Here is a 22,306-nt window from a genome sequence, read left to right as displayed (position 1 = left end):
AGTTGCTCCTGAAGAGAAAGGTTCTGAATCAATACATCCTCTATAAAACCACTAAATATTTAAAGAGATAGTCATTTCAGGGTTGTTATAATAATAAAAAAGGAACAAAAATATTCTTCAAAAGAAATCCAATTAATAATTTGATACATCATAGCTATAGAATCACACAGACATGCAATATGTTACCAAGAAGTGTGAAGGGGAAAGACACTGTATTATGAGAATAACTTTTTTAATCTCTATAGAGCAGGAAGATGCAAAAGAACTTAGATGCTCAAAAAATTCATTGTGACCCAGAGAGAATTATTTCTAGCGAGAGCAACATGGTCAAGGAAGCACCAGCCTTATTCAAAATTAATTTTTTTAAAAAATCAAAAATTAAAAGATGCAGATGGATCAAAAAATAAAGATAAAAAGTGAATTCTCATATTGTCATGCATCTGGTAAAAATTATTAATAGTCTTCATATGAATTTTAACAATAGTGAGATAATGGTCTGTACTAGTTATCTATTGCTACTTGAGAAATTAAATAAACCTTAGTAACTTCAAAGAACAAACATTTATTATCTCACAGTTTCTGTGGTCAGGTGTTCAGGGAAGCTTAGCTGGGTGATTCCGGCCCAGAGTTTCTCATGAGGTTGTCATTAATATGTCTGCGGATAGTCAGTCCATTCATCTGAATTCTTCACAGTGGCTGAAGGATCCACCTCCCCATTCATTCATGGGGCTGACACCAGGACATATCAGTTCCTTGTCACATGGGCTTCTTCATAGTATTGCTAACAAGATTGCAGCTTTCTTTCCCCAGAGTGAATGATGAAAGAGAGAGACAGAAAGAGAAGAAAATAGAAGTCACAGTGCCTTATTATGTTCTTGTCTTTGAAGTTGCATATTATTGCTTCCATGTTATTTTAGTTGTTAAAAGCAATCACATGGAGAGGATTTGGGGTCCACTTCTTGAGAGAAGTCTCAGAAAACGTGACCATGTTTACAAACCTGGCATATCACCTTTTTAAAATATGAGCTCAAAGCATAGACATAAAAGCCCAGAAAAAATATGGAAAGGTGAAGCATAAGCTGGTAGAACTCAAAAAAATTGAGAGAAAAATTTTATAATAGAGATAAAAGCTAAATTAAAAGCACAGAAGAGAGTAAGCAATGATAAAAAATACAGGAAGGCAGACTTGAGTTAGAGAACTGAGAAAAACAAAATAGAAATAGACCTTTTATGTATATAAATATAAGAAAGCAAGAGAAGGCCTTAACTAAGAGTGAAGATGAGAGAGGAGCCCTGCCAAGTTTGAGAGTAAGGGAAAAGTATGAAGCGACCATGACAAAAAGTGGAAAAATGAGTGGAATAGAGAAATATGATATAATTGCCGTGAGCCTTAGGAGTCAATGTGAGGCAACATGAAGAGCACACTTGACAGTTTACCTTGGTAGTCTCTGGAGGATCTTCTACAGTGCCTATTCTTATCTTTGATAACATCTATTTTGCCTTTTAAGGTTTGCTGTCCACCATTCTCCATCCTGCTCTTTGCACCAGAAGAGTGACCGGTGTGGTCTCTATCAACAGACATTCTTGCCCTATGATTTGTGATGTGCATTCAACATTAGGAAGTGCTGGAGTGGAAAGCTTACACCACAGGTCTCTTTGTATCATGTCCCTGTGGGTTAGGGACAACTATCTACCAAAATCCACAGGTTCCATCTGGCTGCTGTTTCTCTATATCCTTTTGTCTGTGTAATTGCTTCCTGCTTTTTCCCTTTCAGGACTAGGAATCTTATAACGTATTTGCTATTGCAAACCTTAGGGCCCTGCAACAAACTATGGTGCTTTTTAAAAATGCTGCTCACAACTTTGTAAGTAGTCTCTTTATTAAACACTTTTAATTACCCAGTTTGAGTATTTCATCTGTTCCCCTTAGGGATTCTGCCTGGTATGATATCATGGAGCCTATTTTCTTTTGGAATTCTTGATTTTTTGTTGTTGCTGATTAGTAATTACCATTATATGTTAAATAATAACACCTTGTAAGTTTTACATATTGGAAACATTCTTTTTAATCTCTCATTTTCTGAAAGTCCTTCACTGAAGAGAAATCCATAATTTTGATGAAATAAATTTTCATATTTTTATTTTTTGGCTGTACTTTTCTGCTTATATTTAAAGCATTTCCCAGACTTGTCTGCATTGGCAAAAAATGTACTCTGATATTATTTTCTGTCCTCTTTGACGTTTAAGTAATTATCATAAATATGTGAGTAATCTCCAAAATCTATTCTATGTGATTATTCTAAAGTTCTATTCTTGCTTTTAGTACTATCTTGATTTTATTACGACATCTGTGTATTATCACTTAGTATTTAAAAGACCACATTCTTTCTCACTCTTCTTTTTCAGAATTGAAAATGATTTAAATAAAAATTTTTGACAAAATCATTACAGTTTTCATGAAATCTACTTTTAATTTAATAGCCTTTATATATTTATTTGGAGAAATTTGACATGTTTTTGTTATTTGTCTCAACCAAGAACATGTAGTGTTCTCTATTCATATACTAGAGTTTTTACATTTTCTCTATAGAAGTTTCGTGCATTCTTTGCTATGTAAATTTTTTAATAATTTATACTTTCCTTTTGCTAATATCGAAGATACATTATTTACAATTGTGTTTATAGTTATTATTGTTGGAAATAAATGCTATTGACTGTTTTGCCCTCACACTTAGGGATCTTCTCCAATTAGTTTTAATGGACTGCTGATTTTTCATGAAATGATAATAACTTCTACAAATAATGACAATATTATTTTCTCCTTACTAATGTCTAAAACTCATGTGTACTTTTCTTTTCTATACCCTTGGCTATACCACCCAGTACTATGTTGCACCAAAGCTTTGGGCTTCCCTGAGTATGGTGGTTCTAGTAATTGGACATGCCCCTTGTCAGAATCTTAGAAGTTATGTTCATTGGCTGTTACAGAGGTTTTGGTTTTACTTTTTAAATGTCTGGCCTGTAAGGAGGGTAGCTTTCACATTCACCCTTGTGATATAATTCCCTTATATCTGAGTTATCACTTGGCATGTGAGTGTGTGGATGTGAGCAAGAAAATAGTCCCTGATCTGCTTCGTTGACTGAAATTGGGACACCCACTTAAATGATGACCTGATACTACCTTGCTGGCATACCATGTTTCTGGCTTGTATCCTTGCTTCCTGATTTGGCGTTTTGGGGTTTCTCGAATGTCCACTTGAGACTAATACTTCCAAAGGTGTGTATTGTAGTGTCCAAAATAAGATGAACTTTCAAAACCATTTTTCAAGAAAGTATGAGTAAAAAGCTTAGGAAAGGAAATGCTAAAGAGAAATTAGGCCCAGATGAGAGACAGAACTACCTAGAGTAAGGAGGATCTTGCTGGAGGAAAATAGCGCTTTCACTGACCATAAGAATCTGCCTGGAAACTCAGTAATAATTGGCCTGGCTACAGTGAGATTGCTTTATTGTAATATTTATTACAATATTTATTACAAATGACATTTGAATAAATGCCATCATAGAGGTGATGGTATTATTGGTTATAATGGTTGCTTTTATTTGTCAACTTAACAGGGCTACAGGGTGCCTAGATATTTGGTTAAACATTATTCCAGGTGTGTCTGTGAGTATGTTTCTGAATGAAGTTAACATTTGAATCAGTAGACTGAGTAAAGCAATTTGCCTGCCCACTATGAGTGGGCCTCATCCAATCCATTGGAAGCCTAAATAGAACAAAAAAAAAGGTTAAATAATTAAGAATTTGCTCTCTCTGTCTGACTATCTCTGAGCTGGGACACTGGTCCTCACCTGCCTTTAGACTCTGACTGGAGCTTACATCATTACAATCCTGGATCTCAGTTCTTTGGGTTTGAATGGTAGCTTACACCATCAGCTCTCCTGGTTCTTGTGCCTTCAGACTGAGGTTGGAGCTATACCATTGGCCCTCCTGGTAACCAGTTTCTCTGACTCCATCTTTTTCCTACTCCAATAATACAATTGCCAAACTGACATTTCTCATAAAACATATCTGGCCACGTCACTACCTGCTGATCAGCTATTTCACAGTTCTTCATTTTTTTTGTTGTTGTTTCAGTATAAAAGTTAAACTTATTGTGACCCATGGTGCATTTAATTACCTGAAAACAATGCTATAAAATAACATTATTAAGACACAACTATTATAATGCAGAAATGCCATACTATACTACCAAATTATCTTCTGATTACAAATAAAACATAAGAAAAATTACCAAGCTCTTGAACCTAAGTTTAAAGTAAAAATGAAAATACTAATTGTGAAATGGTGAGATACAGATAATGTAGAATTTAGAGAGAATTTAGGTATTTGGAGATATTCCATTCACTTGGGTACTTAGAGCTGGTGACTACTAGCCACATGGCTATGAATTATGAGATTTAAATTAATTTAAATGTATGGAATATAAATAAGTATATTTTAAAATAAATAAAAGTTAAAAATTAGCTTTTCAGCCTTACTAGCCACTTTTCAATTGATCAATAGTCATATGTGACTACTGGTTACTATACTGGACACTTGCAAATATAAAATATGTTTAACATATCAAATGTACTACTTTAGTATTATTTATCCATTTTAGGAGAAAACTGTACCTTTTTTATATACTATCAGTTCATCCAGGTCCTTGATCCGATCTGGAGATATAGTGACAAAACAGAAAAAAAGATATTCTTTGGGGGTTAAACTATTATAAAACCCAAGCATTATCTTATTTTGGGTCTTAACTTTAGTCTTCAAATCAGAGTTCTTAAGTCTCTAATACGAAGTTTGTATTCTAGTAAAGGTTTAGCCAGTTCATACACAGTGATAGAAGCTCCTACTGAGTCACAGATTTGTATCTAGATCGTTGACACTGACATTACTACCACTCTTGGACCCCTGCTCAGGCCAGAGGTGAGGCCCAGACATACGCATTGCATTACCTTTGGAGCTTGGGAGTCTGGAAAGGCCTCCACTGAACCCACATGTATGCTAGGTTCTTACAGCCATGTAGACCTACTTAATTTTGTGGACTGGGGCCTAAATTTCTGGTACGTAGGTCTCAGAGCAGATAGGAACCCCATCAGGTTGAAACCGATGCAAATGGTACACTCTATTTTGACTAGGTGTCTCCCAAGTCAAAAGCAGGAATGTGTTGGCTCATATGCCTACATTCACCCATCAGAAATTTATCTATTTCTATATTGACTTTTAGGTAATGTAGTAGTCTAAGATCTCTAGAAAAAGGGAACCAGTATAGAATCTATATCTATCTATCTCGCTCTCAGAGTTAGAAAAATTAAACGGTTAGAAACTATTAGATAATAATAGAGAAAGTTAGAAAACTAATAGTTAATAATATTTAGAAAACTATTATAAATTTCAAAGCAGGTTATAATGAGAGCCTAAATAAAAGTGAGACAAAGATGTTGATGAGGAAAGAATAATATGAAAGATTTTGTGAAGATAAAGATCAATATTAGTGAACACATGGAATGGTCTCCCAAGAATTCAGCATCTAGATATTATGTACTCCCATAACCAATGTATATAGCATGGCAAATCTTTTGAACAGTGGCAACTCTGGTTTTAAATTTTGAAAAGACGAAAATTATTGCTACCAATGATTTCATCTCTTGTATTACTTGTTCATGAAGATAACACCACTATTACCAATAGTCCTTATGAAAAGCAAAAAGTTCCAAGCATCCGCGTATCTTTAAGAGGGCTTATTACTTTAAGTGACACAAAATCCTTCTCATTGTCTGTTAGATATAAGAGGAAGTTTTATGTCTCATAACTGAAAAATTCCAGAGGTAAAGCTAGCTCAAGTAAGGTTTAATCCCATCATTTCAAATATTTTCATAAAGGATGAGAGTACTCTTGGTACCTGCTCTGCCTTCTCTGGTTAGTCTAAAAATATGACTATGTCCATTCATCAGCTCTTTTGTGGTTGCAAAGTAGGTACACTTTCAGATGTATGTGTATGCTCTGTGTGTGTAATTGCATTGTATGTATATGTGTGTGCATTTGTGTACATATGCATATATGTACATATCCATGTACCAGATAGGTATCCATATGTGTACATACATAACTGATGTCCCAGAGAATGTGTATGTTGGCCACATTTTGAAGTGGACATGAATTTTAGAATTTTTAAGAAAGATTGCAGAATGGCAGTAACTCATGTTAGAGGAGCAACTGCTAAGTCGAGGACTGGAAGAGCCTCGAAAGATTCGTGTACAGCAGCAGGAGACATCGCTGGTGCACACACTAAGATGTAAGAGCCCCTACAAAGCACTTTTACAACAGGTGATTGACCTTGGTGCTCCCCCCACACACACGTGGTTAAATGCGCAGACGTTGAAGTCAATATTGCCCTATCCTCATTAATCCTTTTGTTCCTCATCTGTAAATTGAAGATAATAAATATCTACTTTAGAAGGTTATAATGAGTACACAACAAGTGTGACAATGTCTGTAAAATGTTTTAGTACATTTTCTGGCTCATGAGGTACTAATACATGTCAACATAGTGTGGCAACTAGTGTGTGGGCTCTAGCCTTGGACCATCTGGCTTCCTATCCCAGGGCTGCCATGTACCTGCTGTGTGATCCTAACTGAAATAAGTACCCTCTCTGTGCCTCAGCTACTTCCCACAGAGTGGATCTTCTAAGAGTCCCTGTTTCACTTTCAGACTTTATACCTTCAACAATAAAGTTTAAAATGAAGGAAAGATTATCTGTATGGTAACAGAAAAAGACAAGGAAACTAACTTTCTTTGCCAGAATCCATAGAAAATGTCATTTTTTCATTGGCCAGATCTAGGTGTTATGCCCATTTTCAAACAAACCGTTCTGATTAGGATTATGAAATAAATCTATTAGATTAACCCTTTAGTGTCCACTTCTGGGGAGGGGAGATTGGCATAAATACCAATGAAACCATATCCCCATAACTGGGCTAGTTACTCAAAATAACAATTATCCAAAGAAAATTCCAAACGTCATTGTTTTAAAAGGAGATTGAAAAATGACAGGTGTCAAAAACACTGTTAGTTGGCCACAGAACAGTTGTTATAATTTTATAAGTCTTCAGGGGAAGAATTTTCTGCCACAAACAATATGGATGTTATTCTTATAACTATTGTCAAATAATATAGGTAATAATCTATTGAAACAGATTTATCTCTAGACTTCCATACACACTATAGAACTCTAATTCTGCTAATAAGAACTTATGATTAAAAACCAAAAACCCATCAACAATAATGAAATGACTGACATAAAAGTGTGTCCAATAATTCTTTAGCTTAGGAAATTAATTTTTGTACTGCACATAAATGAAACATACTAGATTAGTATTACAATGAATAGCTTAATTTAACTCTTTTATTATAATAAGTATTTGAATACATTTTAAGGGTTTATGTGCAATCATATCAGTGAGACATTACCTAAATGTTTCTCTAATTTGTGTGGCATCTGATAAAAAATAAATTTAAAGCAAGGTGTTAGGTTAAGAGGCCAATACAAGTTTAAATTACAATATTAAGAAACCACACAAAGCCTATACCCAGAAGACAAACTTCTACTACATTATTCTTTCAAATTGTAACATAATCATTTGTGAGACAATGAATTCTGACCTTGTGTGTAATTGGGAAACAAAAGTTTGGTTTCATTTTCCTATAACAATCCCCAAAGAGAATAAAGCAATATAATAAAATAATAGAGAATACATGCATACACATATATTTCTTTTGCTTTTAAAAATATAAAAACTTGTTACTATTAACATGTCCAAAACTTTATTAAGCACAATATTTATTCTATTTTATATAATGTATCTTTCAGATCTTGTTTAACATTATGAAATTTTAAATCCTTTATATCTATGAATAATATTTTTAGATCATTATGATTATGAATCATTGCAATATTATATTTCTTTTTTTAATGGGCATAATATATCAAATAGCCTTTTATAGATAAAAACAATAATTGTGTGCATGTGTGTTTATGTGTGTGTATAGGTGTGGATGTTTGCATATGGAGATGGGTTTGTGTATAGTATGGCAGTAATAAAAATCATATAATAATTATGTGTATTAGCTTATTTTATTAAACAATTACACACATGGGCTAGTAGTATTATTAAATTTATTCTGTAGTTAAGAAAACAAGAGGTGTACTAGAATATCTAAATATCTCTATTTTTAGAGGTTGCCCTCTTAGATAATATCATATATAATATACAAAATACATATATATGAATTTAATACTATTATAATAGGGCCAGAAAGTCATGAGATATGCATAGAATTAGAAAAAAAAGTTATCATAATATTTATAATATTTGTAAACCTCCTACAAAGGAAAATATATGAAAATAATACCAAATTTCAATATATCAAACTATGTAGTAAAGTTAAAACAAAATAAAACTATTATTACTCTACTAGTTGAAGGAATTATACTAACGATGTTGAAGTTTAGAGAGCTCTAAAAGTAGAATGGTATTTGTAAAACTGGGAGTCACCAAATTTCTCTATAATGCATGTGGCCTTATAAGAATTATTATAAAAGAAAAGCAATCATATCAGGAAGAATGAGCTCAGATGTTCTGTAGTTCTATATCTCATATATCAACCAAAAGACTATCCCCTGAAATAGAAATAAAACATGCTATGGATATGTAGTTTTCTTATAGTAAATACCTCTTAACTCACAAAACCCTTGTACATAGGTTTATATGTACAAACTGTTAAGAGCAAATATATTTTGTGTTATTTTTAGGAATTATATACATACCATACATTTTCAACTGGTTTTAATGTTTAAAATAGTTTATTAGAATATCTGGCAGAGGAACCTTTTAATCTGTCAGCTGTGCTTTATATATTTCTAAATTGTGCCATTTGATCATAAAAGTTTAGGTTTATATGTTATTGAGTTGACATTTTATCATTATAAAATATTGTTTATAATATTTTTATATTTAAAGTCTCCACTTTTTTTATAATATAGTCAAACCAACTATCTTTTGGTTACTACTTACATGATAGATTGTTTTCACCCTTGTGGTTTCAGCCTTTGTATTTCCTAACATTCGATGTGTCTCATTTAAACATAGTGTTCACGTTTCTTATACTCAACCCCTTATTCTCATTATTTTTTCTATACACTTCTCTATACTCTTGATCTATCCTGAACATTATTAAAGTTGGTTTCTACTGTATTTATTCTACTATTAAATCAATAAAATAATTTCTTAATTTCAGATATTATATTCTGGATTCCCAGGATAATTATTTGATATATTTTTAGAGTTTCAAATTCTCTTTAGAAATACTCTTCTCATCCATTTTTTGTATATTGATACTAACAACCACATAACTGTTAACCAGAGTTTCTATAATAGAAGAGAGAAAATTGTACAGAAGCAATATGTGAGATAATTGGTAGACAGAAATTTTCCAAGTCACGTTTAAGACATCAAACTTCAGATTCAAGAATTCAGAGAACACAGAACAGAACATAAACACATAAAACTTATAGATCTCGTAGTCAAATTGTTGAAAAGTAAAAATGAGAAAAACATTAAAATAGCAAAGAAAAAAAACAACAGTAGCATTATAGCTAAATTTCAACAAAGGAATGAAAAAAAGGTGATAGCTGAAGTGCTAAATAATTTGACAAACTTAAATCACATCTTTTAAATGTTTTCTTTGAAAATCAAATTGAAATAAAAACAGGACATTCAAAGGTGCAAGAAAGAGTGAAATATAAAATGATTTTCAATTAAAGAAAAAAAAAACAAGGGAGGAAAGAAGAGGATCTGAAGAAATAATTATGTAATTCAATAGAAATGGTTATTCATTGCTTGAAACAGCAACAAAGACAAAAAAATATATAGTGAGATTTATAATGGATATAAAAGTAAAAAATTTTATGAAATTGACCTCTTTTCATAAATTTTATGAAATTGACGTTACAATAATAGCACTAACAAAGAGAAGTATTTTCAAGACTTGACATATTATTATAAAGAAGTTGAAATTATTTGTCTTTAACATGTCGGTATGGACTACTTCTTTAAGCTGGGAAAATTTAGAAGAGTTATGATTTCCAGTATATTTACCATGATATTCATTTCCCAAATCTCAGGGTTACACTACTTTCCCATCATGTCTTGATCTTGGAATGTCACAATTTTCTTTGTAAGGAAAGATGAAATCTCATGATTAAGTACTGAACCTTGTCCTTAGATCATTTTAAATATATTTATTTATTTATTTATTTATTTAACACTTTATTTCTTTTTCCCCCTCCCTCCTACCTCCTCCCTGTCCCATCTGGTAAAACTAGTCCATTGTCTATGTCCATGAGTCTCTGTTTGGTTGTCCTATTCATTTGTTGCTTTTAGGTTAATATCCCACATATAAGTGATATCATGTGATTTCCAACCTTTTCTGTCTGGCTTATTTTGCTTAATGTGATTATTTCAAGGTCCATCATGTTGTTGCAAATGGCAGCATTTCATCTCTTCTTATGTAATATTCTATTGTATATGTGTACCACAGCTTTTTTAACCAATCATCTATCGTAGGACACTTTGGTTGCTTCCATGTCCTGGCCATTGTGAATAATGCTGCTATGAACATCGGTGTGCAAATATCTTTTTGGATATGAGTTTTCAAGTGTTTGGGGTAAATACCTAGTAGAAGGATTGCTGGATCATATGATAGATCAATTCTTAGTTTTTGAGGAACCTCCATACTGTTTTCCATAGTGGCTTTACCAATTTGCAGTCTCACCAGCAGTGTATGAGAGTCCCTATTTCTCCACGTCCTCTCCAGCATTTGTTATTACTTGCCTGTTGATTATAGCCATTCTAATAGGTGTGAGATGGGATTTCATTGTGGTTTTGATTTGCATTTTTTTTTTAGAGCTTACATAAGATAAGGTTTTATTTAAATTTGTGTACAAATAAAATTTTACCAAAATATCAATCAACGTAAATCAATTCAAATCCTCTCCACCCTCACAATGAACATTATGGAAAAAAGCCACATTCTCTTAATTGAACATCTTTTCATATATTTGTTGGCTATTTGTATGTCGTCTAGAGAGAAGTGTCTGTTCATGTCCTCTGCCCATTGTTCGTTTTTTGGGGTTGCTATTGAGTCGTATGAGTTCTTTGTATATTTTAGATTTTAGGCCCTTATCAGAGGCATTGCTTGCAAATATATGTTCCCATTCGGATAGTTTTCTCTTTATCTTGTTGATGGTTTCTTTTGCTGAGCAGAAGCTTTTTAGTTTGATGTGATCCCATTCATTTATTTTTAATTTTACTTCATTAGAGGTCAATTTCATAAAATCCTCTTTAAGTCCAAGGTCCTTGAGTTTAGTTCCTATGTTTTCTTCCATGCATTTTATTGTTTCAGGTCTAATATTCAGGTTCTTAATCTATTTTGGTATCTTTGATATCTTCAAATCATTGGCCACAACTGATAGAGAATAGTGGTCAATTGATTAGACAGAGATTTGCATAAATGACTTGACTGAATACATCTTACACTCTTCAACTGCCCATAAATTCAGCTTCATATTACCATCATTATAATATCATACAATGCCTGGAAGTTCATGAGTCTTAATTACAACATAATGAATTCTAGGTAAGCACAGGTGCAGTAGGCAATGGTTTATATAGCAGCCAACTGTCAGTTAAGGCAACCTCACATACAGATCACCTAGGACCTCCCATCTCTGCCCAAATATAAACAGACCTTCCTATTTTTGCATTGTTCAGCTCTCCTTGCTGAAAATTGGCTCCTCCCTTGGAGTGTACTTTATCTTTTATCTTTTATCTCTTCACCTCCCAAATTCCACAGGCCTGAACCTTTCCATAATGCAGCCTATCTCCTTCTAAAATGTGCTTTCAAGAAATCTCACTTTTTCTAAATCTTGCCAACCTGTAATTCTTTGCTGCATGGGCAGGGAAGAACTGAGAGACAACACACAACACCACCATCCTCCCCCCATGCCACTAGGGTGATGCCGGATTTCACATCACCCCAGCAGTAACAAAAACAGAATGCCATTTTTTTTTTTTTTTATGTCAGAATCCTGACTAAGAGAATCAGGAAACTGCTCTAATGAGAATGTCTTTTATGCACTCTTCTAAAAGTTGTTAAGTTGTCCCTTATATCAGTTTAGACTGAAAGCCAATGACTTGTACATAAAGAGTGTATACTTCTGTAGAATCAACTATTTTAGTTATATTTTATCATTATTGTTACTGCTGGGAGTGATCTAAATCTGCCATTGCCCTGGTGGTGCTGGGGGTTCTTGGTTCTTTCTGATGACGCAGTAAAGAATTACAGATCAGTGAAGTTTAGGAAAAGTAAGAGGTATTGAAGTATGTTTCAAAAGAGAAAGGGGGTATACAGAGAGGGCTGTGGCCTCATAGAGGAAGGGAGTTCTGTATATTATTTCTGGGCTGCAATGGGAGGTTATAAGGGTGATGCTAGCTGATTGGCATGTGAGGTCGTTTTGAATGACAGTTGGCTGTTATACAACTTATTGTCAATTGTGCGTGTCCTTATCCAGAATTCTGTCTGTTATAATTTGGTTCATGAACTTTGGGGCATATGTATGATATATTATAATGATGGCAGAATGAGGGTGAGGTGAAAAGGTCAGAATAGTCCTTACTGTGCAAGCATTTGTGGGTGACCTAAATTAGTTGCTATGTTGTGGCTTTTTGTTTCCTTGTACTTCAGGATGTAGGGATATTGCTAATCGAAAAATGTTTTTTTTCTGGGAGGTCTACAGTGGCCTTTGGGTTAGCTCATCATTCTTCTAATTCCTATGACTTCAGAAGTGGACCTTTGCTCTTGGAGCTCATGGCTACTTAACTACCTAACGTTATCATCATATCATTTTGGGAGGACTTAAAAATAAAATCTACAAACTTGTTCTGTATATATTATAAAAATGGTTTTGACATCACTGCGTATCATTGTGTGGGTGTGTGGTTTGTGCGCGCGTATGTGTATGTATGTGTGTGCTATTGATTACCTTGCTCAGAAAAAGAGGCGATGTGTCCCATGGGGAAAATGTGTCTTAATATAGAATTTAGATCTTGGATGTGCTATGTTGCTATATAATGTTGGATGCTAAATTTCTTACTGTTTGATTACATTTTCTTTGATATAAAATGGAATGTAGGATAGTGATAGAAGTTGCTGAGTTACTCTAAATGTGAAAACTTCTTAGTATGAGATATATCTCAATCTATGAGATATAGATTGGTAAGATTGATATATCTCAATCTATGAGATATAGATTGGTAAGATTGAGAAAAATGTATGTTTATTTCTCCAATTTTTTAGCAATATAGTTTTAAACAAAACAATGAATTTTCAAGTAGTTTAGATTTTATGAGGATGACAAATATAAGGAAATATCTGGTTAAAGGTTTGACTTGCAATTGAAATGGAAAACTATTCAGACTTTTTTTTACTTTAATTGTCTAGGTTGTTATTCAGATTTTTTTTTATTGGTATGATTCTATGGATGAGTTAGCTATGTTAAAAAAAGTTATTAACTAATTAATTAGGTGATGGTTGGTAAGTACTCAGAGCTTTGAGAGTTAGAAGGAAGGACAGCATTACATAGCGTTTTAGAGTTTTCTTATTTTCATTTGAACATATCTTAATCCAAATTTAATTACTTTTTATTTTTAAATCAGCCTTCATTTGGTTTAATGTTTATTGTTCATTTAAATGCTATGTTTTACACACAATTATGAAGTTCACTATGTTTATATGAAAGCATTGGGTTAGATTAATAATTGTTTTTAACTCCAACAATTTCCTAGTAAATGAATATATTTTCTATAAGATTGAATAATGACTTCTCCTGAATTTTTCTTCACTTCCTTCATTAAACAAGGATCTCATTACATTTTATTACAGGAAAATTACTATAAATTGATAAAACCAGAACTCTATGTTCTCTTAATGTTTACTCATAAAAACTTAAGTAAAATTTAACATCATAAAAATACCAAATGATTGCTTTAAAAATTTAAAAATATTTTTATTATTTTTAATTCTACCTTCAAAACATTATTATAAACTAAGAATTATTTTTAAAATATCAAATACAAAACTATTTATATATTTACAAGTGAAAAATACAAAACCTAATCAGCTAATTCATTTTCTTTTGATACGTAAAAAAAATGAAATACAGAGAAATTGTAGACTTGCTAATGAAACAAAGCTGGACCTTGGACCCAGATCATTTATCTTCTAATGGACACTAAAAAAGGACTCAAAAATATTTATTCATTAATTTATATTTTATTCATTTATTTAGTTGTATTAATCCAGGCAAACATTCACTGTTATTTTAATTTGTTGTAATGTTTACATGATTAACAATAATTTTTTTTTTTACTCCTCAAGAAGAAACATGTCAGGGATGAGAAAATTAGTAAACGTAAGATAATGGTTGTTTCTTATCCACAAAGCAGGATGATTGTTAACAGATCATGTTAATTACTTATTTGGTTTGTGCTATGTTCTGACTGTGTTCCGTTAAAATTCATATGCTGAAATCCTAACTCGCAAAGATGGTATTAGGAAGTGCAGCTATTAGGATGTGATTATGTCATGAGGATGGCCCTCTCATGAACAGGATTAGTGTTTTTATAAAAGAGACCTAAAAGAGTTCCTAGCACCTTCTACCATGTGAGGTCACAGCAAGAAGGTGCAATCTGTGAGCTAGGAAGAGGACCTCTACTAGAAAACAACCATGTTGTTTCCCTGATCTTGGACTTGCTGCCTTAAGAACTGTGAGAAATGATTTCTATTGTTTATAAGCCTCCCAGTCTATGGAATTTTGTTATAGCAGCTTAAATCGATTGTGGCAGTTTGAAAATTTCTGATCTATCTTCAGGAAGAGATAATTACTTCAAAAGGATAATTAATAAGCATTCAAAATAGTTGAAGCTCCCGAGGTTTGCTCTTTGCCTTCATTCTGACTGCCTTGTGATTGGCGATGTGACTATCTTATTCTACTTTACACTATCAAGTAAAAGTTGAGTAATGTATGATTATCTGATGAACTAAAAATCAAAGCTACTCAATAGCATTATTTTTATTCCTTGTGTCAATAAGAGCCATAAAGATTTATGGTTTTAAAGGTTAAGGATCAAATCAAAAGCTGCAGTTTAAAGTTTCAAAGATAGATGTGTAAATAAGGATGAAAACAACTCACAAATCTTAGTGACTAATCTTACTTGAGTAAATAGCATATTTTTAGTTTTCTTACACATTACTTACATCAAAGAAAATTGATCAACCTCATTTTTATGGCAACTATTATTTTAATTAGGGACAAAATACAGGTGTTTATTTTGTAATTTATATATTTCTTGCAACATGTAGAATGGGATAAAATCAGGAACAAGGCACTATTTTAAGATCCTCTCAGCTTTGTAATTCTCTCTGAAGCAAGCAGTTTTGCCTAAAAATCTCAAGAACCTGTATTTAAATAAATGTGAAATCATGAATGCAATATATTAAACATAGAGTGATCAGCTTCAAGAATAGTATTACGAGGGTGAACATATTACCTTCAGTAAAACCAATCTATATTGGGAGAGGTTCATATTTTCTGCAAGGTCAGAAATTGCAAATATTGCATCATAGTAAATTCTTTAAGAATTATATATTTTAATATTTCTGGCCCCAGAACAGTTGAAAAAATAGGCATATAATAAATAGTTCATACAATATCCATATAAGCCTAACTGAAATGTATTTATCTTGAACTTGTGTTTCAAATTTAAATTTCTGCAGATAAATCACTTTGTTGCAGTAATTTTCTAGCAGAGGAAAAATAGCACACAAACATTTTCAGTGAAACAATAATTGGTGATTTTTATCATTTTTTAATTAAATTTTATTGTGTAAAATTAAAATAATGCTTGGCGATAGTTATACATAATCCTATTTTTTACCTATCTTAGTTATTTTTGGTTCTACTTATATAATTTGGAAAATATTGTCTGCACCTCTTCTGTTGGGAGGACATCATAGAGGACAAATGAGAATAAAAATACACCTCGATATTTTGGAGAAAAAAGAATTATTAGATGTGTGTATATACTATGTGTTGCCATAAGAAAAGTCCAGACCTGTAGATAATTTTTATGAGTTTATGTGAGCCAAACTGCTGACATTTGCTGGGAGACAAGATCTCAAATGCTCCAGAGAATAACAGTTTTACAGTTTTTTTTTTTTTTAATGCATTTGAAATTAAGGAAGGAAAATAGGGAAGATTACATGAAGATAGGAGAAAGCTAGATGATGATGGGATTACAAGATAGTTAAGGAATTATGTGCTCTCTTGAAGGTGGTCACCCTTTAGAAAGGGGGTCTGAAAAAGGAATTTTAAAGAGACATTAACCTATATACTCAGAAACCATGGACAGAGTTTGCTAAAGGCAAAGATAAGCCTTTTAGTAAAGAAGTTATATGCCTGGGGTGTGATTACCCACCACAAACCTGCCCAGATGGGAATTTATGATCAGATCACCCTATGGGTTATTTTCCATAGAACTTTTTTCATTCACATATTTATACACAAACACACATTATGTGTATAGTACATACATGTGAAATATTTTTATTAAAACTTTATTCTTAATTCTTAATAAAAATTAAATTTATAAAATTTCTTAGAGTATCATATTGATTAGGTATAGATATAAAAATAGATATAGATATAGATATAAGTATATAGATATTTTGTTAAGGAAAGTTACTTTAGGAGCTTTATCATTTAAAAGTGCATAGAGAACTAAATTGACCCTAGATAATATTGGGTGATTGTATCTGAATCTTACAAGTAATTAAAAAAAAAGCTATATAAATAAGAAATGTATATAGAAATCTCAAATGACATCTTTAGCACCATGAAGATGTAGAAAATACCATAGATCTCAAATTACCTATAAGTAGAATGATATGTAACAAATTACAACAGACATCACTGGAAATGCTGCTATTGTGAGATTGTCAGCACAGAGTAGGGAAAAGGAAGTCTAAAGATACTCCATGGAAAAGAAGAGAGATCAGGTTCTAGAATAAGCACAATCAAAACCATTCAAACAAAGAAGTCAACACTAAGTGTTAGAAATAGAGAAGATAAGTGAGGCATTTGCCAGTTCACAGCATTAAGTAAAGGGAAAAATTTAAAAGAAGGTGGTACTGAAAGAGGCAGCCTCCAGGAAATATTGTTTTGAGAAGATAAAGCAATAGATAAAGAAGAGAATTGCTCCTTGGAGATTTTGCAATGCAGGAAAAAGCAAAGAAAAGAAAGGAAAGTGAGAAAATTAAGGATCCTGTACAAATAAGTAAAATCATAATATAAACTCAAACTCCCTACTCCCCACTACCATCTCTATAAAAATCAACCACTACAGAAAGATGGAAAGATGTTCTAAAACTAAGAACACTGCCCATGCAATGCCGAAAACTAGGAAGAAACAGACCGGTTTCATATAAAACTAAAAGAAAAAAAATAGAAGTGAGAATTAAAACAAGTTTCAGAAACTCACTCCTCCAGAGGAAATAATGAGCAGAAGAAAACTATGACATTATACTCCAAATTGAATTAAATATTTTCAAACCTTATTTGGAGTTATATTTTAAAGTGAAATCAGAAAAACAGAACTAAGAACATATAAGTCTAATAAACTAGAAGTAGGAGAGGTGATCAAAGTCACAAAAGAAAGTTTTTTAAAAAAGACAAAAACATTTTAGAATGAGAACTAATTTACCAAGTTCTAAATGAATGATATTTTGTAATCAGTATCCAATAAGAGATATTGAAGAAAGGTCAGAAAGTTACCAGGGAAATATACATGTACTAAAGAAAGTAAAAAGAATAAGAGAAAAAGCAGTTGTGATAGAATACAGTTAAAGAAGATCCAACATATATGTAACTGAAGTCCTTTGAAGAAACACAATACCATGAATGAAAACTAACATTTAAACCTTGAATTCAAGAAAAAAATTGAAAAATAAAAGTAAGTCTAAATCTATATTCTGAAAATTTACACTATATGTGGGAAACTAACACAGAGTTATCACACAAAGCCTAGTAAAATTATTAGATTTTAAGATGAAGATAAAAATATCAGGGTCTCCATATACAAAGCAATATAGGTTATTTATCAGAGTAAGAGAATAAGGCTGGTGTCACCCTTCTCAAATGCAATATTCAATGCAAGGTCACTGTAAAGCAGCATTAAAAATATATATATATATATATAGGTTATTTATCAGAGTCAGAGAATAAGGCTGGTGTCACCCTTATTCTCTAAATAACCTATATATATATAGGTTATATAACCTATATATATATTTAAAATATATATATACATATATATATTTTTAATGCTACTGTAAAGCAGCATTAAAATATATATATACATATATATATACATATACATATATATATATGTATATATATATTGGTTATTTAGATATATATATATATATACACACACACACACACACACACACACAACTCAAAGGAAAAATCTGTAAGCCAAGACTGTATTTTCCAGGCAAGCTGTTCAGGACCCCAGCAAACTAAAGAGTTCAGTGCTGGCTTTTCTCTACAGACCAGGGCTGCTGATACTAGAAAAAAGATGTCATAGAAATAAGCTCATTAATATCTATGAGAATGATGAAGTCTTGAAATAAAAGAGGCCAGACAGAAGTGCTTAACCGCCAGAGGCAAGGGGGAGGCATTTACTACAATGGCTGGCAAGGTCAGAGGGGTGATCTGGAGGAATGAGTTTCTGAAACTCCTCCAGAAAAAATAATGTCAGAGGGGTGACCTGGGGCATTTGGTCAATATAGCATGACATTCTTAGTGACAGCGGATGAGCAGCCATAGAAGGTTCTGTTTAACATTTACAATCAGAAGAAGGCAAGAATGAAAGAGCAGAAGGAAGAAAGTGGTTTCCCCAATAAAAATCACATCCCTTGTTCAATTCTTGGACTTGAGCTACTTTTCAAATGAATCCTTTGGCTAATGAAATTGTTGAGTCAATAGGAGGGAGGACCCTGCCACATCACCATAAATATATATTGTGATTATGTACCTTATAATTCTCACAAAAGTACATAGGGTCATTCACAAGATTGAACGCACACCTGAAAGAGTAAATATACAGATGTTTGATGACTCTAGGACACAGTGTCTGAGTTGGCAATGATACACCGAGGTATATCATTCTTATAAGAAATATAAGGGATAGATAATGCATAGAGTTCTGGCTAACATCCAGTTTGTAGTGGGTCCTCTGGATATGTAGACCTACCCAGTCATATTCCCATTGTTTGAATTAAAAAATAGATCAACACACTTGACAGTAAGAGTAACCCCACATTGGGTCCTTGACCCCTTGGAGAAGTGCCATCACAGTGGAGAAGGCCAAGTGGAAGCCTCTGAAACGGTCCTACACCCAGTCAAAATAATAAATGAAATACAATATTGCTTTGTTGGGGTTATGGAGATTAGTGCCACCATTTAGAACCTAAAGAACGCAGGGCTGAGGATCTTATTATGTCTCTATTTAATTTGCCAGAATGGCTATACAGTATTGCTAATTAGTAGTTCCAACCACAGTTGCTATGCCCAATATTGTATCATTGCTAGATCAGATTAATAAGCCCTACATCACTTAATAATTTAACTTCACTTAATAAAGACCTTAATAACTTCTCTTGTATTCTAATAAAAAAAATCATAAGTAATCTGCATTCATGTGGAACGAACAAATTATTTGTTCATAAATATGCCTTATGCCTAGATTAATTCTACTGCTCTGTGTCATAATGCAATGTGAAGAAAATTAGACTGTCTGAATTCTATAGAACATCATACTTATCACATTAATGACAGTGATGATGGGAGAAGATGAGCAAAAAATAGTTTTTTGGAACCTTTGTTAATATCAGTGGTTTAGAGAGTAGAAGATAAATTTAATGATGTTTTATAAATCTAATACGTTGGTACAATTTGCCTAGACTAGTACACAGAGACATATTGAAATATTTCTTCCAGAGTAGAAGAATAATTATTGCATATTGATTCTCCTACCACAAAGAAGGAAGCACAGTACCTGGTCATAGTCTTCTGGAAGCAACAAATCTAACACCTAGAAATATTGCCCTGTGCCATGTACTGAGTGACATCATGAGTTGCCACTTTGAGTGTCAACTTAGAACAGGAAAAGATTCTAGAGAAAGTCCATAACACCTCTGGTCCAACATCATTGTGAATCAGCACAAAGTGTGGTAGGAGGACTCTTGGAAGCCATTAAAAATATATGGGAATAGCTAACAATAATGTAATTATATCAGAAGTGACTGTGTACCAAATAAAATATCACAATAAATCTTAACTAAATGTATCCTCAACATGCCTCCCTTTAGCTGGATTCCGCAAATTCTCGTGGTAGCTCACACTAGTAACATCATGGACAGTGTGATAGAAGAGAAATCAGAATAATAATAGTCAAAAATTAACATGTTTTATTTTTTGAAAATATATTAAAATATATGTTTTAAAACACATCATTAGCACCCCTTCCAGGGCCTTATATGGCATTCATGCTAGATAGGCCTTTGAGCTTAAGCTTTATTAGTTTCATGGTAAGTCTGGCTCTCTCACTGTCTTTTATTATTTAAAGCAGTCTTTATCCTCAGAAATTATTTGGTTTATTGCTTACAGAAAGGAAGAAGTAAACGTGACCTTGAGAAATGTTTCTCTTTATAAAATCGACAAATAATAAATTACAGTTCTCATTCTCAATACTTTAATTAACTTTAATTTTCACCTATTAATAATGTAGTTTGAGGCAGAGTACTTGCCAGTCTCCCAGCAATGTATATTCTATATTTATTAATTTGACATTTTATTTTGTTTAATTTGGCCCATCATCAGAAGTACAAATTAATCAAATTTCAACATAGCAAACAATCCATAGAGAGTAATTATAAACAAAATAAATCCTCAAAATAAATTACCCTAAAACTAATAAAAATGTATTACAAACTCATATCTAATGCAAAGCACTGAGAAACATCAAATGGAATGAATACATGCCAATTTTTTTGACCCCAATAAAGCAATAACTAATGAAGTAGCATAGATAATAACAAACATAATATAGCATTCCAAATATGCTTACATAACAAACCCAGGGTAACTCCCAAGTCTATTTAAATGATAAAAGGAGCCTAAAATAAAATTCAATTGGTATAGCAATTTAGCAAAGTAGCAATAAATGAGATGACTTTCACTCTGCATTTGAGGCAGCTACTATCTTCTGCATTCTAATAACTTATAGGTAAAATCAGAAGCAGGTATTTGGGTGTGCTAACCATAGAGTTAGTCTTATACATGGAAAATATACTATAAGTACTCAAATTTACATAGTACTAGTCTGAGTTAACTAGAATCCACAATGTTGGCTATTTACCAATAAATAGGAAGAGTGATATATAACTTTTTTTAAATTTTATTTTATTATTAGTTTTGTATACAGTACATTGGTTAAACATTTATATAGTTTATTAAATGATCCCCCCTATTTGCTCTTTCTCTCCTCTGGCTCTCCACCTAGCCATTACATTAATGCCAACTGCATTCCCTATGCCATGCTCCCCATCCCTGTGACCATCTATCACCTACGAAGTTGTACTTCTTTAATCCTTCACCCCATTCTCCCAGCCTCCCAACACCTCCTCCCCTCTGGCTATCACCAGATTGTCCTCTATATTTGTATGTCTGTTTTTGAGTAATTATTCTTTTTGTTTCTTAGATTCTGTGTATAAGTAAAATCATGTGGTATTTATCTTTGTCTGATTTATTTCACTCAATAGAACAACTTCTAGGTCTATCCATGTCATTGCAAATGGTAGGATTTCATTTTTTTTAATGATTGATTAATATTCCATTATATGTATGAACCATGACTTCTTTATCCAATCATCTGTTGATGGGCATTTAGGTTGTTTCAATATCTTGGCTATTGTAAATTGTGCTGTCATGAATATAGGGGTGCATAGATCTTTACAAATTATTGTTTTAGTTTTCTTTGGATAAATACTCAGAAGTGCAATTGCTGGGTCAAAAG

The sequence above is a fragment of the Pteropus vampyrus genome, unplaced genomic scaffold, assembly GCF_000151845.1.
Source record: "Pteropus vampyrus isolate Shadow unplaced genomic scaffold, Pvam_2.0 Scaffold148, whole genome shotgun sequence".
NCBI classification, from domain to species: domain Eukaryota; kingdom Metazoa; phylum Chordata; class Mammalia; order Chiroptera; family Pteropodidae; genus Pteropus; species Pteropus vampyrus.
Note: the sequence above shows the minus strand (reverse complement) of the source record.